This window comes from Bos taurus, chromosome 10 (genome assembly GCF_002263795.3).
Source record: "Bos taurus isolate L1 Dominette 01449 registration number 42190680 breed Hereford chromosome 10, ARS-UCD2.0, whole genome shotgun sequence".
Classification (NCBI taxonomy): Eukaryota; Metazoa; Chordata; class Mammalia; order Artiodactyla; family Bovidae; genus Bos; species Bos taurus.
In genome coordinates this window covers 97,983,812-97,999,891 of record NC_037337.1, presented here as the reverse complement: position 1 = coordinate 97,999,891, position 16,080 = coordinate 97,983,812, and the positions used below count along the sequence as shown (strand labels likewise).

The 16,080-nt window shown below is 38.5% G+C and overlaps 1 long non-coding RNA gene across 1 annotated transcript; it reads right to left on the bottom strand.

Annotated features, from left to right (window-relative positions):
• Nucleotides 1–2,140: 2,140 nt before the first annotated feature.
• Nucleotides 2,141–7,883, bottom strand: LOC132346314 (uncharacterized). Its single transcript, XR_009496102.1, has 2 exons — nt 7,662–7,883; nt 2,141–2,360 (listed from the first exon to the last, which is right to left on the bottom strand). It is a non-coding gene; the product is annotated as an uncharacterized lncRNA (long non-coding RNA).
• Nucleotides 7,884–16,080: the final 8,197 nt, after the last annotated feature.

Below are 16,080 nucleotides of genomic sequence, written 5' to 3'. Positions count from 1 at the left end.
CTAAGAGTAAATCAAAATAGTAAAACAATGACAACAAAAATAAACATAATTAAATAAATACTCTTTTCTCCACTGAGACTCAAACATTTGCTAAGGATTTTGGGGGGGACTTCCCTGGTGGTTAAGAATCCACCTTCCAATGCAAGGGAGTTAGATTCAATCCCTCATCAGGGAACTAAGATCTCACAGGCCATGGGGAAGCCCGCAAGCCACTACGAGAGACGCCCACTTACTGCAGTGAAAGATCCCACGTGCCACAACTGAGATCCAACACAGCCAAACAAATAAACAGTCTTTTTAAAAAGAGAAAATATTGGGGGAAAGTTCTGTTTTTATATATATATTTATTTATTTATTTTTCTACATATATACATACATAGATGTGGGCTTCCCAGGTGGCTAGTGGTAAAGAAACCGGTGGTAAAGAAATGAAGGAGACTTAAGAGATGCAGGTTCAATCCCTGGATCGGGAAGATCTCCTGGAGGAGGGCACGGCAATCCACTGAAGTATTCTTGCCTGGAGAATCCCATAGACAGAGGAGCCTGGCAGGCTACAGTCCATTGTGTTACAAAGAGTCGGATACGGTCCATGGTGTTGCAAAGAGTTGGATACGACTGAAGAGATTTAGCACACTCACACAACCACACACACACACACACACACACACACACACACACACACACGTATATATATATTTTTCCACCTGATGTGAAGAACTGACTCATTGGAAAAGACCCTGATGTTGAGAAAATTTGAAGGCAGGAGAAGAAGGGGACAACAGAGGATAAGATGGTTGAATGGCATACTGACTTGATGGACATGAGTCTGAGTAAACTCCAGGAGTTGGTGATGGACATGGAGGCCTGGTGTGCTGCAGTCCATGGAGCTGCAAAGAGTCAGGCACGACTGAGCAACTGAACTGAATTGAACTTATATATATATATCTTTTTTCCCAACCTTTCCAGCTTTCCAGTGATATATTTACAAACCAATTCTTAAGCTACATGCCTGTAAAATATTTCTGATTCTAATCTGGACATGATCTCATTCTGATTATTTTTCATTTTCCAGAGAATTATCTTACTTTCTAATTCTGAGTCATTCCACTGAATTGAGATAGATAGATAGATAGATCATATACACACACAACTATAATGCAGAAGAAGACAGATTCTCATCCATCACAGGGTATGGCTGAGGGAAGCCTGGGTACTGAAGCCAAGTCTTCCCTTTCCCAACTCTGGGTATGCCTTTATCACCATTCAGTAAGGAGTGAGCATTGTGCTCTGAGCAGGGAGGGGCAGCATCAGCAATATCCGTAAACTGGGTGAGCCCTGAACACCATGGAATTTGCTTGTCTTTGCTGTGCCTGTTCTGTTTTCATCCAGCTTATAAAAACAGAATCTTGTTGACAAACAAACAACAAAAATAGATAATTGGGTCTTAGGTCTGTTATTCCATTGAGAAACAGAACAGCCTGCATAGACAAGGATCTTAGCTAACCCTATGGTATGTGCATTTTCCAGGGGGACGTGATGGATGGCTTTGCTATGGTAATAGATAACCAGTTTCCATCAATACACTCTTCAGACCTTCACCACAAATTTCATTTGAATCTTTTATGTTCATGAAGTCTCAATATTTACTCTTCCCACCTTACATTTTTATCTCATTTTTTATTGCTTCTGCCCTTGCTCTCCAACAACATCTAAATGGAAAGTGTCAGAATATTATATCAAAAGTCATTTAGATTGCTTTTGAATGGAGAACAGATAAGCATGCAAACTTTTTAGGGCTTGGTCTAGCCTGTTATGTCTTATGGCATGACCTCAGGAAGCAGTTCTTGGGCTGTGACAAATGTTTCTCATCCCTGTAACTCGGGAAGGAGTCTCAGCACCAAGGGGTGTGGGGTAATTGACAACCTTAGGGATAAACACAAAGAATTCTAAGCAAACTGTCATGACTACGTCTGATATTTGGTTGCCGCTTTGTCCCAGCCTTTGTTGAGTGATGTGCTACATCAGGTCAAGACCTGCATCATTTTGTGGGGAAGAAAGTCTGAAAACAAGTCACATTGCACAGTCAATGTTGTTTCTTCGTGTAGATTTGAGTCATCAACTATTCAAAAACACTAAAAAGGATTTTTCAAGGGATTGTTTTAAAATCAAGTGAAGATATTGGGTAAAATCTCGGCTCGAGGAGAGGTCCGGGAGCTGTTCTCGCGAGAGCACGGCGGGAGCCTCCTGTTCGCTGGCTCTGGGAAAGGCGACCACTGGAAGCTCCGCGGGCGCTGCAGCTGGAGCTGTGACCCCGCCGCGCAGCCGGGAGTCGGCTGGGTGTGGAGAGAGTGCAGGGAGAGCTGGGCGGAAGAAAAAAAAAGAAAAAACAAGTGAAATTGAAAAACCTTCTCTAGAATTCGTGTTTTTTTTTTTTTTTTTTCTGTCCAAATAAGGTTAATAGACAGCCTTTTGTGCCTAATTCAAGTCCTTTTATTTCTTTTTTTTTTTTTTTTAATTAAGGGGTATTTACATATATTGACTGTCTTGTCTGTGATTTTCATATTTACATAGAACGTCTAGGAGGTCCAGATGTTTTGTAAATATTAAATCATTTAAAGGTCACTCAATTCAATGGTCCTAAAAGATCACTAAACTCAATGATCCTAAGACAGAGGTAAGAATTGTTCTGAAAGTGTGTGAGAATTCAGGATCAAACCATCTACAACATTTCTGGGAACAAGTGTTGAGCAGAGTTTTTTTTTTTAATAACTGAATCATATAAACAGAGATTCCCAAGATATGTTTCCTTTCTAAGAGTGCAAATAAACAGATGTGGGGTTCAGCCATGAATGTACCCACACTTTCTTTTTAAAAGTTTGGTTTAAACTAGATCATTTTTATGTAACTCAGTCATGTCCAACGCTCTGAGACCCCATGGACTGTAGCCTGCAAGGTTCTTCTGCCTATGGGATTTCCCAGGCAAGAATACTGGAGTGGGTTGCATTTCCTTCTCCAGGAGATCTCCCCTACCTAAGGATCAAACTCACATCTCCCGCATTGGCAGGCGGACTCTGTACCCCTTGTGTCACCTGGGATACTAGTAGAAAATTGTAGCTCTTATGTCAGTCAAAGAACATGTCAGTGACCCCTGGCAGATAAAACACTGGGAGCTCATGTAAAGATCCCAGTTCCTAGTAAGTCCAATCATTTGTCCCTCCCAGTGTTTGCTGGAGCCAGGGTCATAAGCCATGTTAGCTGGGTTTCCAAGTGGCGCAGTGGTAAAGAATCTGCCTGCCATTGCAGAGACTCAGGAGACATGGAGTCTATCCCTGGGTTGGGAAGATCCCCTGCAGTAGGAAATGGCAACCCACTCCAGTACGCTTGCCTGGAAAATTCCATGCACAGAGGGGGCTGGTGGGCTACAGTGCTGGGGGTCACAAAGAGCCAGACAGTACTGAGCATACATGCACCATGAGCCTAAGGGCGGTCTCTGAGGAAGGACTCCAAATAATCACCAAATGAAAACATATCATCCTCAAGTCAAGTGCTAACATTTAGCTTTGTTTCTTTGAGGCCTTTCGAGTATTTTCGAAACAAAAGCATGAGCTTTCTGGATTTTGCTGCAAGGTTTTAAAGCCTTTAAAAAAAGGCTTTGACACATCAATTTCAATTTTAGGGATGTATTTTATGATAAAAATAAGAAAAGAAAATATATATACATATGGTGTAATTTGGTGTAAAATCCACACCAAATTACTGGTGTGTATTTTACTAGTTTCTTGCATATGTCAATTTTTTTTTTTTTTTCAGAAAGTCTTGTTTAACTCCTTTCTGTCCTTTACCTAATGAAATGCAGAAAAGGGAACAGTCATTATTGGTTAAAGTAAGCCTTGACTCATCTTCGGAGCTTCCTTGGTGACTCAGATACTAAAGAATCTGCCTGCAGTGCGGGAGACCCAGGTTCAATTCCTGGGTCAGGAAGATCCCCTGGAGAAGGGAATGGCAACCCATGCCGGTAACTCGTCTGGAGAGTTCCATGGACAAAGGAGTCTAGTGGGCTACGGTCCATGGGGTCACAAAGATAAAGATACCACTGAGCGATGAACACTTTGACTCATCTTTGGATATAAAATCACCATTAGGAGACTTTTTTTCTTTTCTGGCAAATTGTAATGAGTCATTCGATAACCGAGTACATTTATTTTAGAAAATAATGTGCATACTTCAGTGCTTTTCAGGAAAGAACAAATGGAAACTCGTGCATGGAGTTAACCCATTGCTGTCAGCCTTAGATAATGCTTTTGTTGGAGTTTCTTTTGAATTTAAAAACACACACATTACAGTCCAGCTGCTATCTAACATAGGTCTATTTCAGCCAGACGTTTACAGGTGAGAGTTTACCAGTATGTTCATCCTTCAATGTCCCATAATTTGACTATAAAAATTCAGTTGTGATATCTTTATAATAATGAATGAAGGTGTTTAGAAGTATGACAAAATCACTAATTGAGATCTACTGAATCCCATTCTTTAATGAGAATTATGATTATGCATTTATATATATTTATACACACACACATAGATATATATAAATCTTGAAGGACAGCAGTTTCTGTTGTTAGACTTGAATTCTTGTTTACAGAGGCCAGGTACAACTTGTAACCAGGAGAACTAAGGGAATACTTCTGTTACAATCTCAAGTGTTTTCTGGGAATCTCACGATACTCCTGAGGAAGATGTATGGGTCCTGCTTCAGAGCCCAGTCTTTGCATTTAAATTACTCTTTGTAAAGGTTTCAGGTACCTACTTTTCATTAATTGTTTATGAAAGGCTTTGTATCTCTGCAATGTCTATAAAACTCTGAGTGATTATTAAAGTGATTCTATTTTGACTTTATCTTTTTTTAGTGTGGGATTAGTGTTTGCAAACTTAGAGAAGGCATCAGACTTATTAAATCTGCTCTGGGTGCAAAGGTGCATTCCCTGACTGTTTTTTTCTGTGAAAATAGATCCCTAGTTTTTGCACAAATAAGAATGACCTAATAATCCCTAAACAACACCATCAAACGTACCCATTGCAGCAGGACAATGAATACTGGGAGTTTGATCTTGCTGCGGGAGTATTTTGAGAGGCTACGTTTGTACCACTCTTTTGTGTACTTGCTGAGTCATTTTCAATTATTTTGCGATCTTGTGGGCTGTCCATGGGATTTTCCAGGCAAAAATATTGGAGTAGGTTGCCATTTCCTCCTCCAGGGTGTCTTCCTAATCCAGGGATCAAACCCCATCTCCCGTGTCTCCTGCATTGGGTGCAGATTCTTTACTGCTGAGCCACACAATACTTAGGGTTCCCAGGAGGTGCACTGGTAAAGAATTCACCTGCAATTTAGTAGACACAGGAGATGGGTTCCATCCCTGGATTGGGAAAATACCCTAGAGGAGGAAATGGCAACCCTCTCCAGTATTCTTGCCCAGAAAATTCCATGGACAGAGGAGCCTGGTGGGGTAGAGTCCATTGGTCTGCAAAGAGTCAGACATGATTGCATGACTGAGCGTGCACACACACTCCATACTTGCTACATAGCCTGGAAATAACTCTGTTTCAGGTTAGTCTTAAATTCTTTACTACCTCATCAAGCCACAAAATTCAGTCCCGATGCTTTTAAGATTCTACATCTGAAGTAATAATATATTTTCTTCCATTTTTAGGAAATTATTCTGAAAATGCTTTGCAAAGAGGGATTTCCAAAATAGTCTGAGAATTGGGGAGCCTTGCAGAAAACGTCTAATAAAGATACAGGTGAAAATGTCACTCATTTGACAGTTTTCAAAATCAATCACTTGAGTTTGTATCCAAATTTTGAATAACAAATGAGGTATTTGATAAATGTCCCTTTCACTGGGTAAATGAATATTACATGAGAAACCATAATCCCAACTTAATGGCTCGCACAACCCAGAGATGACAATGTCCATCACCTTGTCTTCTAAAGAGACTTCCACTCCCTGTTTCTTCAAGAACCTACCCAGAAATGTTCCACAAGGCTTGCTGTTGATAAACCTCTCATGCCATGACGAGATGACGAGAATTAACTTCTTGTAGACTGATTGCCGATCATGTGGTCTTAGTTCATTATAATTATCCTTATAGCCCTGGCTACAGCGTTCCACTTAGTTTTCCAGAGTTACAATTCCCTCTCGACTATGATTAGACTGTCTTTGGGTTCATGGGCCTGGAAAATTTGAACAGTCCAATTTAATGAAAAACAATTTTCATAGCCATCTGGAAAGGGTCTGACTATTTCTAGAAGTTAACTTTTCATGTATTAAACTTCTGAAATAAATAATTAAATCAGCTTTCATAATAGCCCATGTGGAGAGTCTGCTCTGTCTGTTCCCTCCAGCCTGCTGACTTGTGTATCTGTTATACTTCCTCAGTAGTTTTAGAGAAAAAAAGACCATTTATACAAATTATAATCGATGGGTGTATGAGTGCTGAGCATTTTGGAATAGCCTCTTGGGTAAGCTAGATAGTTAGAGACTAAGAAATTAATCTTATCTTCTTGGATTCTTTCATCAAGGCAAGATTTAAATCAATTAATTATAATTTAGGAAATTTTCAAAGCTAAAAAGCTTTCAGGGTGAAAATTATATGCAGGCAATTATCAAGAAAGTTTTTATAGAAAGACAGCCTCACATAATGCCATTTTGCAGGTTCCTTAAGTTATTTATAAACTTTTAAATTTTGTTTTGATTTTAAGTCTCAAGCACAGTGTCAAAATTGTGAAAAAGAAAAGAGTTAACTGTTTGTGATTATAGCATTTAAGATTTCTAAGAGAACTCAAGAATTTCTAGAAACCAAATAGATAATTTTGAATCCTTCAAGACTGAGTATAGTTTAACTATTAAATAATGCTCCTGCTCTCCTAGAAATTTTTGAAAAATCAAAACAAAACAAAAAACCACCATTGAGCTTAAAATGTGATTTTTGTGTAAATGATTAGTTGAGGGAGCTGGTTATTTACATCCCCTTACGTATTTGACTACAACTTCTATGAAAATCTGTTATACAGACAGACAAATAAAAATTGTAGTGACTCAAATATCCCTGCTGGTAAACTCATCAGATGGTCAGGCCAAGTACAAATAATATTTGTTTAATAGTCAAACTTGATCTGCATTTTGGCTATTCCTATTTCTGCCATTTTTGGCATAAACCTATGTCACACCCCAAATATGGTACTCACTTTCTAGATACATAGACAGATAGTATTATCAAGAGAGACTTGTGAGTCAAGTAATGATGTCCAAGTGAAAGTGCAGATGGAGATCTTTTGTACAGAGCCCTTTGATTATTATACCATGGCATTAAGAGCAGATAGATTCTGCACTCAAAGAAATATGAAGCTATATAAGCAAAAAAATAACTATTTTATCACCCAACTCTTGAAAAATTAAGGAGAAATGAATGCACTCCATGAAGGCCAAATATATCTTATCATTATTCTAAAGTTCTAAAATTGGAGGTATTTGCAAAGCTAAACGGTCACAGGTAGCCATTATCCGCAATAATGATACTGATAAATCCAAACCACAAAGGTACATCAGTAATCTTAATTTAAAGTAATCCTAATGAAATATCTGATGTAACAAAACACTCACCGTTTAAGTCATTAAGCTGGTGCCATCGATAGATAACTGTTTAAAGAGTAAATTGCCTTTCACAAAAGAAGCTAAATCTACAGTTTCATAATATTCTGAAGTAACTATTTTTTTATTTGTTTGTTTTTTTCTTTTTTTGGCTGTCATTCCTATCAGGCTGTTTTTGCTTCAGAAGTGAAAAATGACCTTCTCTTCCTGCTGTTTATCATTTGCCTGAAATTATAATCCTCTCTGTGTAACTAGCACCATCTCCATAGGAATTAATTGTGATGTCACAGAAGATTAAGATATTAAGCGGGAAACAGGCGGCAGGAAACTGAGCTCTATTAAGAGTGAAAGTTTTGTTCTTATAAAAATATCTCTTGTACGTACATCACGCACTTATTCAAATTAAATACGAGCTAATAAATAGCTATGACTGTTGGGTTTCTTTACCTTGAATTTTCCAGACAATTTGAGGGTCAAACATTAGTGATTCATTAATTAAAGTAAGACTGGCTTTTGGCTCTTGTATCAAAAGCATAATATATATTCTTTCCATTCTATTATTAACTGGTGTCTATCACATACTTGATTCTATTGCAAATAAAATGAAATGGCACATGCATCAGGAGCTCGTAACCTCAGTCACATATTAGAATCACCTGGGAAGTGTGACAGACTTCTGGTGCCCTAGCTCCACCCCCAGAGCATCTGATTTAATTGGCCTGGGATGCACCCTGAGCATGCTGAATTTTAAAAGCTCCCAGGTGAATTCTCCTGGGCTGTGAGAGTTGAGGACGAGTGTTCTGCATTACTGTGCTCACAGCAGAAAATTGTCATGGGAAACATTTATTTCATCTCTCATGGATACTTCAGCTAGAATTTTTAGAGAGAACCATATTTTCTAAGCATGACTTTATCATTTGAGCGTATCTCCAGATTGTATCTCATAATTTAACTTTAAAAAGCATACCGTTTTACAGAGAAGATAGCGGGAAAAGCTAATATTTGATTGGGGCATGGATGTAAAAATATCTAATTACCCAGGAATATAGCAGAGCAGTAACATGTAATATGCCATGATACTCCTGAGAAATGAAGGCTTTCCCAGAAAGTGGCTTTCAACCCAACAACTGTGGCCCCAGTTGGGCTTGTTTGTGAGCATTTGTAGAACACTTTCTAGGGAGTTCTCTGTGTGTGATGCAGGAAGTTTTAGAAGGGATTTGTGAGATAAGTGCTGGGTTCAGTCTTTTAGTCATTATAGTTCATCTATTCACCTTCAGTGTGTACCATATGGCTGTGCTTAGTCACTCAGTCGTATCCGACTCTGTGCGACCCCATGGGCTGTAGCCCACCAGGCTCCTCTGTCCATGGGATTCTCCAGGCAAGATTCTCCAACCCACCCCCTGGAGTGGGTTGTCATACCCTTCTCGAAGGAATCTTCCCAACTCAGGGATTGAACCCAGGTCTCCTGCACTGTAGACAGATTCTTTACCATCTGAGTCACCAGAGAAGTCCATGAATACTGGTGTAGGTAGCCTATCTCTTCTCCGGGGGAACTTTCAGACCTAGAATCGAACCAGGGTCTCCTGCATTGCAGGCAGATTTAAAAATATGAAAAATTCAAAAGGTGTATAAGGAACATATTTGTGCCGCCCCTCAAAAGTGAATGGAATAGAATTGCTAATTATCAGGGAAATGCAAATCAGAACCACAATGAGATATCTCCTCACACCTGTCAGAATGACTATCACCAAAAAGAATACAAACACCAAGTGTTGACAAGGATGTGGAGAAAAGGGAACTCTCACACACTCTAACGGGTGTAGCTACTGTGGAAAACAGTATGGAGGTTTCCCAAAACTAAGAGTAGAACGACAGTATGACACAGCAATTCTACTTCTAGGTATTCATCCAAAATCAAAAGCACTAATTCAAAAAGGTACACGCACCCCAATGTTCATAGCAGCGTTATTTACAGTTGCCAAGATATGAACAGTCTCAGTGTCTAAACACCAGATGAGTGGATAAAGGCATTCATACAATGGAATACTACTCAGCCATAAAAAATTGCCATTTGCAGCAACATAGACAGTCTTGGAAGGCATTATACACAGTGAGATACATCCGACAGGGAAAGACAAATACTTGTCACTTTATGTGGGATCTAGGGAACAAACCAAAGAAAAGTGACTAAAGCAAGCAAGAAGCAGAAGCACAGATACAGAGAATAAGCACTGGTTGTCAGTGGGTGCACGGTGGTGCCAGTGCTGGGGGGCGAGGGGGAGAATAGGGGTGGGCCAGTGGGTGATTCAAACTACTGGATGTAAAACAGGCTACAAGGATGTATTACGCAACACGAGGAATATGGCCAATATTTTTGTAATAACTGTAAATGGAGTTCAACCTTTAAAAATTGGATTGAAAAACTAAGTGAACAGAGGAAGCAAGCACGGCCCACTCCACCAGATAATAAGCGCAGGTGCATGAAAAGCAGACTATTCAAGGCCACAGGCCATGTGTGAATGAGAAACGCACCTCCCCTGGCAGGCTGCATGTCACAGACACGGCCCACGGTCTCTGGTCCAGGTCATGCTCTGCTTCACTACGGCGTGGTGCAGAGGTGCAAACCCGGAAGAGACAAATAAATACAGACAATTAAAAACTCTCAGAGTTCATAGTAGGGGGAAATGCTTTCCAAACCTTTGAAAACTCTGCCTAAGTCTGTACTCTTCCAAAGAGCCAGGCGGAGTGCGGAAGTCCAGACAGCCCATTTTGGAATGTATGTGATCTATAACAGAAAATTTGATCACATTTCCTCTGGGCCATATTTCCAGCTGATATTTTGAGTTGCAACCAGCAGAGACCAACTGAATTAAGCTACTTAGTCAGAAATGAATTTATTCAGCAAAGGATACAGATCAAGCTTGTCTTATCACTACATGTTAGAATCAGAGTCAAATATTATTTTCTTAACTGTAGTAGTGGAAACTTTGTGGTTTATTGTTGTTGTTTTAACTGATTTAAAATGCAGCAGTTCATCAGGGTATGTACATATAAATTATTATAGGCAGAGAGTTAAATTCTTCTGCACAAAAATTAAATGAGCTTTTGAATTTCTGGACACACATCAAGACCAAAGATATGAATTGAGCCAGACCTAATAAGTGGAAAGGATGAGGATTTAAAAACCTGGAATATTTTTATTGCATGGATACATTCTGCTGTAATGTTCAGAAAAGTGACTCTGTTATTTCCTACAAAATAGAATGAAAACTAGATTGCAAATAATTGTCTTTGTAAGTCATGTTTTAGGGAAATCAAAGTAAAAAAAAATTTTTTCTTTTTATTTTTTCATCCCTGCAGGGTGCAAAATGAGATAGTTACAAAGAGTTAAGGAAAATGAGACAGAAATTAATGAAAGTATCAGAGTTGGTGGTGACTACTATAATACCCATAGAGTAGACAGTAAAGAGTCTGCCTGCAGTGCAGGAGACCTGGGTTCAATTCCTGTGTCAGGAAGATCTTCTGGAGAAGGAAATGCAACCCACTCCAGTATTCTTGCCTGGAGAATCCCATGGCCATGGGATGGCAAAGAGTTGGACACCACTGAGCAACTTCACTTTCACTTTCAGTTGTCTGGATGAGATAATAGATTGTAGGTAAAGCATTTGCCACAATGCTTTGCATCCAGACAGCACACAATAAATAATTATCATCACTGTTATTTTATTATCATTAGTCCTAAATAGATGTTTATTTTGTTATAAATGATTTCCCCATTGTTATGGAAATTTGTTTGAAATGATATGATATTCCAATTTAAGTAACCATAAGTTATGGTATGATTTAATATTCTGGAATACCCTGGACTAATTGGAGGTATATTTAGTATCTAAGAATGTTTGTTTCCAAAAGTATTGAAATAGATTCTACTGATTTCTTTTATTCAAGCTGCTACTTATCTCTATTTGCCAAGAAAAATAAAGTTCGATTTTCATTGACCTTGGGACTGTGCTCACTAATAGCAAAACAAATCATGCAGAAGAAATTTTATGTAGAAATCTAGATTTCTGAAGCCACCTGCTCTATTTTCCAAATTCAATATTTTTCCTCAAAAGGAGTGAAAAAGTCAAGTAAATGAGAGATCTAGATACTTGGATGTGGGTGAGTTAATTGCTTCAATTCATTCTCTGGGAGAAATATCTCTGGCAGAGTGCACCATTACTCTTTACATTTTCTGCAGATTTCCTTTTATTAAACAACTTTCATAATCCTACCTTTTTGATATATTGAAACAGTAAGGGTAAATCTATATCTACTACAAAGACAAATGGCTTCCAAATCTAACCTAGAGAATATGTATTTTTTGCCTTCCTAATAACACTAGAAAAAAACTAGTAGCAAATGAAGCAACGGACAAACAACTAATCTCAAAAATATACAAGCAACTCCTACAGCTCAACTCCAGAAAAATAAATGACCCAATCAAAAAATGGGCCAAAGAACTAAACAGACATTTCTCCAAAGAAGACATACAGAGGGCTAACAAACACATGAAAAGATGCTCAACATCACTCATTATCAGAGAAATGCAAATCAAAACCACTATGAGGTACCATTTCACACCAGTCAGAATGGCTGCAATCCAAAAGTCTACAAATAATAAATGCTGGAGAGGGTGTGGAGAAAAGGGAACCCTCTTACACTGTTGGTGGGAATGCAAACTAGTACAGCCACTATGGAGAACAGTGTGGAGATTCCTTAAGAAACTGGAAATAGAACTGCCTTATGATCCAGCAATCCCACTGCTGGGCATACACACTGAGGAAACCAGAAGGGAAAGAGACACGTGTACCCCAGTGTTCATCGCAGCACTGTTTATAATAGCCAGGACATGGAAGCAACCTAGATGCCCATCAGCAGATGAATGGATAAGAAAGCAGTGGTACATATACACAATGGAGTATTACTCAGCCATTAAAAAGAATACATTTGAATCAGTTCTAATGAGATGGATAAAACTGGAGCCTATTATACAGAGTGAAGTAAGCCAGAAGGAAAAACACCAATACAGTATACTAACACATATATATGGAATTTAGAAAGATGGTAACAATGACCCTGTGTATGAGACAGCAAAAGAGACACTGATGTATAGATCAGTCTTATGGACTCTGTGGGAGAGGGAGAGGGTTGGGAGATTTGGGAGAATAGCGTTGAAACATGTATAATATCATGTATGAAACGTGTTGCCAGTCCAGGTTCGATGCACGATACTGGATGCTTGGGGGTGGTGCACTGGGACGACCCAGAGGGAGGGTGGCGGGGGCAGGAGGGAGGAGGGTTCAGGATGGGGAACACAGGTATACCTGTGGCGGATTCATTTCGATATTTGGCAAAACTAATACAATATTGTAAAGTTTAAAAATAAAATAAAATTTAAAAAAAAACTTAAAAAAAAAAAAAACTAGTGATCAGATTTCCTATTAGTGAAAATAAGCACTTTAATAAACTGTTCAGTATCTCTCAGGTATTGTAAATGGCAGCTGCTATTAGAACTGGTCTCAATAATGTAATAGATAGCTATGTAAACCCACATACCTTAATGGGACATAAACACAGTCTTTGGATGACTTCAACATGTAAATGCAGCTTTTGGAAAATGTTTTAATTTTTTCATTAAATGACCTTGCCAATTCTCTACATTGGAGGACAGTAAACTTTATCCCTTCTGACCTTTATAAGATACAAAGTAACCAACAAAATTTCCCAGTTTAATTTTACTAATACTCAGGCGAAATCTCTTGGAACCAATTTTCTTACGAGAGCATCTTATGACATTATACAAGTGAAGCAAAATTCATAATTCAGCTTATATAATCTATTATTTTTTCCTTCTATTTTTATAGAAAAAGTAAGTTTAAAAAAGATATATTTGCATGTATATATATGTATGTGTGTGTGTGTTTGTCTCTGTGTTCAATATTAAACTACCTACATTCAGAGTATCCTGATTAAGGCACAGTTGGTAAATATTTGAAACATAAATGAGACAAATCAGAAAATTATCAGTAATAATTTAAATGATGTTTAACTTCCTTGTTCTAATTATTATCTAATATTTTATTGTAGCATTTATTTTATTACTAATACCATTTCTTCTATAGGTGATTAGAATATGTATGTATTTATATATTATGTTAACCCGTGCTGCTGCTAAGTCGCTTCAGTTGTATCTGACTCTGTGCAACCCCCTAGACGGCAGCCCACCAGGACCCCCGTCCCTGGGATTCTCCAGGCAAGAACACTGGAGTGGGTTGCCATTTCCTTCTCCAATGCAGGAAAGTGAAAAGTGAAAGTGAAGTCGCTCAGTCGTGTCCGACTCCTAGCGACCCCATGGACTGCAGCCTGCCAGGCCCCTCCGTCCATGGGATTTTCCAGGCAAGAATACTGGAGGGGGTTGCCATTGCCTTCTCCGATGTTAACCCATAGGAACATGCTAAAATTTTAGCTGCTCGAAAGTCAGATGTTTATCACGAGAAATGTCTTGGGCATAACCCCAAATTTCAATACCTGTATGAATAACACAAAGGTCTTTCAAGAAAAAAGATTTATCATCTAACAGTTATTATTAGGAAACAAGTTCAGATAACTGGCTTCTTTAAATTAAGCAGCTCAGATTTTGACCAACAAATTCTCAAATATTAGGTTGTAAAATACAAAACATTTTCTTTAATAAATGCAACTGCTAGTTATGCACTCTATTGCCAAGTAATCTAAACTTGTATTATTAGGAATATAATGAGTCGGAGCTCATTAAACTCTTGAGGCAGATAAAAGCGAAACGTTTCAATATAACTGAATGTTGCACTGTCTATACTGTTGTCAAAGATAAGAGGAGTTTCCTTCAGCCTATCGGAAATTTGTTAGGTAAATGTTGACCTTATTTTGGTTTGCTATATTTGATCTATCCTCTTCAATGGGTTTATCAGCTCTTTTGCAACCTCTAATAATCTCTTTCTCTTTTTCTCTACATACGCAGACACATAAAGCTACAGACCCTTTGGTCATAGTGATTTAATATGAATATGAATTTTATGGTAACAATAATATATCTCATGTACACCTTCATAACTATATAGAAATTGCAAAATGCAAGTTTTTAATTTGCAAAGTTGGAAGTGGAGCATTTTTCATAATCGTTCGTAATAACCTCTGGTTCTTAGTTTCAGCGACCTGACTTTTGCCTGTTCTGTGACTGGGAGACTTGTGTAACTCTGTCCCGTCTCTCCTGCTGACCCCACTTGACCTTCCCAAAATAGCCTACTTGATTTAAGATGATGATTTTCTCAGAGCAAGAACGTCAGCTTTGATCTCATATATTGGGTTATTCGTAGTGATTTTGTAATTCAACCTATGTCTTAGTTTTAAACACAAATTTTTATTCGTGAACATAAGACATAGCAGCAGGTCAACAGTAGTATCCCATTTAATTACATTGCTTCCTAAGAGAGAAAGGGAAGGAAAGAGAAAGAGGGGAATCTGATAAAACGTGAAAGTCTTATCACGATGCACCAGCTGCATCATTTATCTCCCGTTAAACCAGGATTTTCTGTGGTCACCACTCCCAGTTGTGTGTAGTCCCACAGACCACTCTGTGAGCCTGACCAAATGATAAAGCTTATGGGTCTTGGATTCTTCCTCTGAAAAGCCTGTTGTCTTACCAGGTGGTCCTCTGCAGGCGCCAAACTCCTCTGAGTTGGCTATAGAACCAAGAGTAGAAAATCCTAAGGTTATGGTATTTCTACCTTGCCAACAAGTTTTTCAATTCCAGGGGTCACATTACTTTTCAGTTCTGCTAAATCTATTAGCTTTATGGGTGTCTTGCCTGATGGGGTGCTGAATGTTCTGCCTTTGGCATTCCAGGAACAGAGCAAGGAAATTAGCTTCTGCCTTTGCTGAATTCCACCTCTGTGCAGCGGGAAAGCCTTGGCTCACATAGAGGCAAAATTGGTATTTAATTTAGACTATGATATAGTCCCAAACTCCCTGTGATGCCTCCCATTTCCATTCTTTTCCCCTCGGATGAACTAACATCAGTTTCATCTTTAGAATGAAAAGCAAAGAACATATTCGGTTTAGGCTGTCACAGCACAGAGACAAGAATATAATTCAGAATTATCTACTTTTAAAATAAGCCTTTGAATTGACAGCGCCGTATTGTACACTACATAATACGAGCTTTTTATGTAGCATTAATATATACTATCTCACAACCTTGACAATTCACCCTGACATTTTGCATTAACATTGCAGTTAACCATTTGATGATACCACACTCCTAGAATAAGAGAGCATTTCAGACACTGATTTTTTTCCCCCCTGCAGTTCTTGTATTAATACAAAAAATAATAATTTGCTCACCATGTCATTT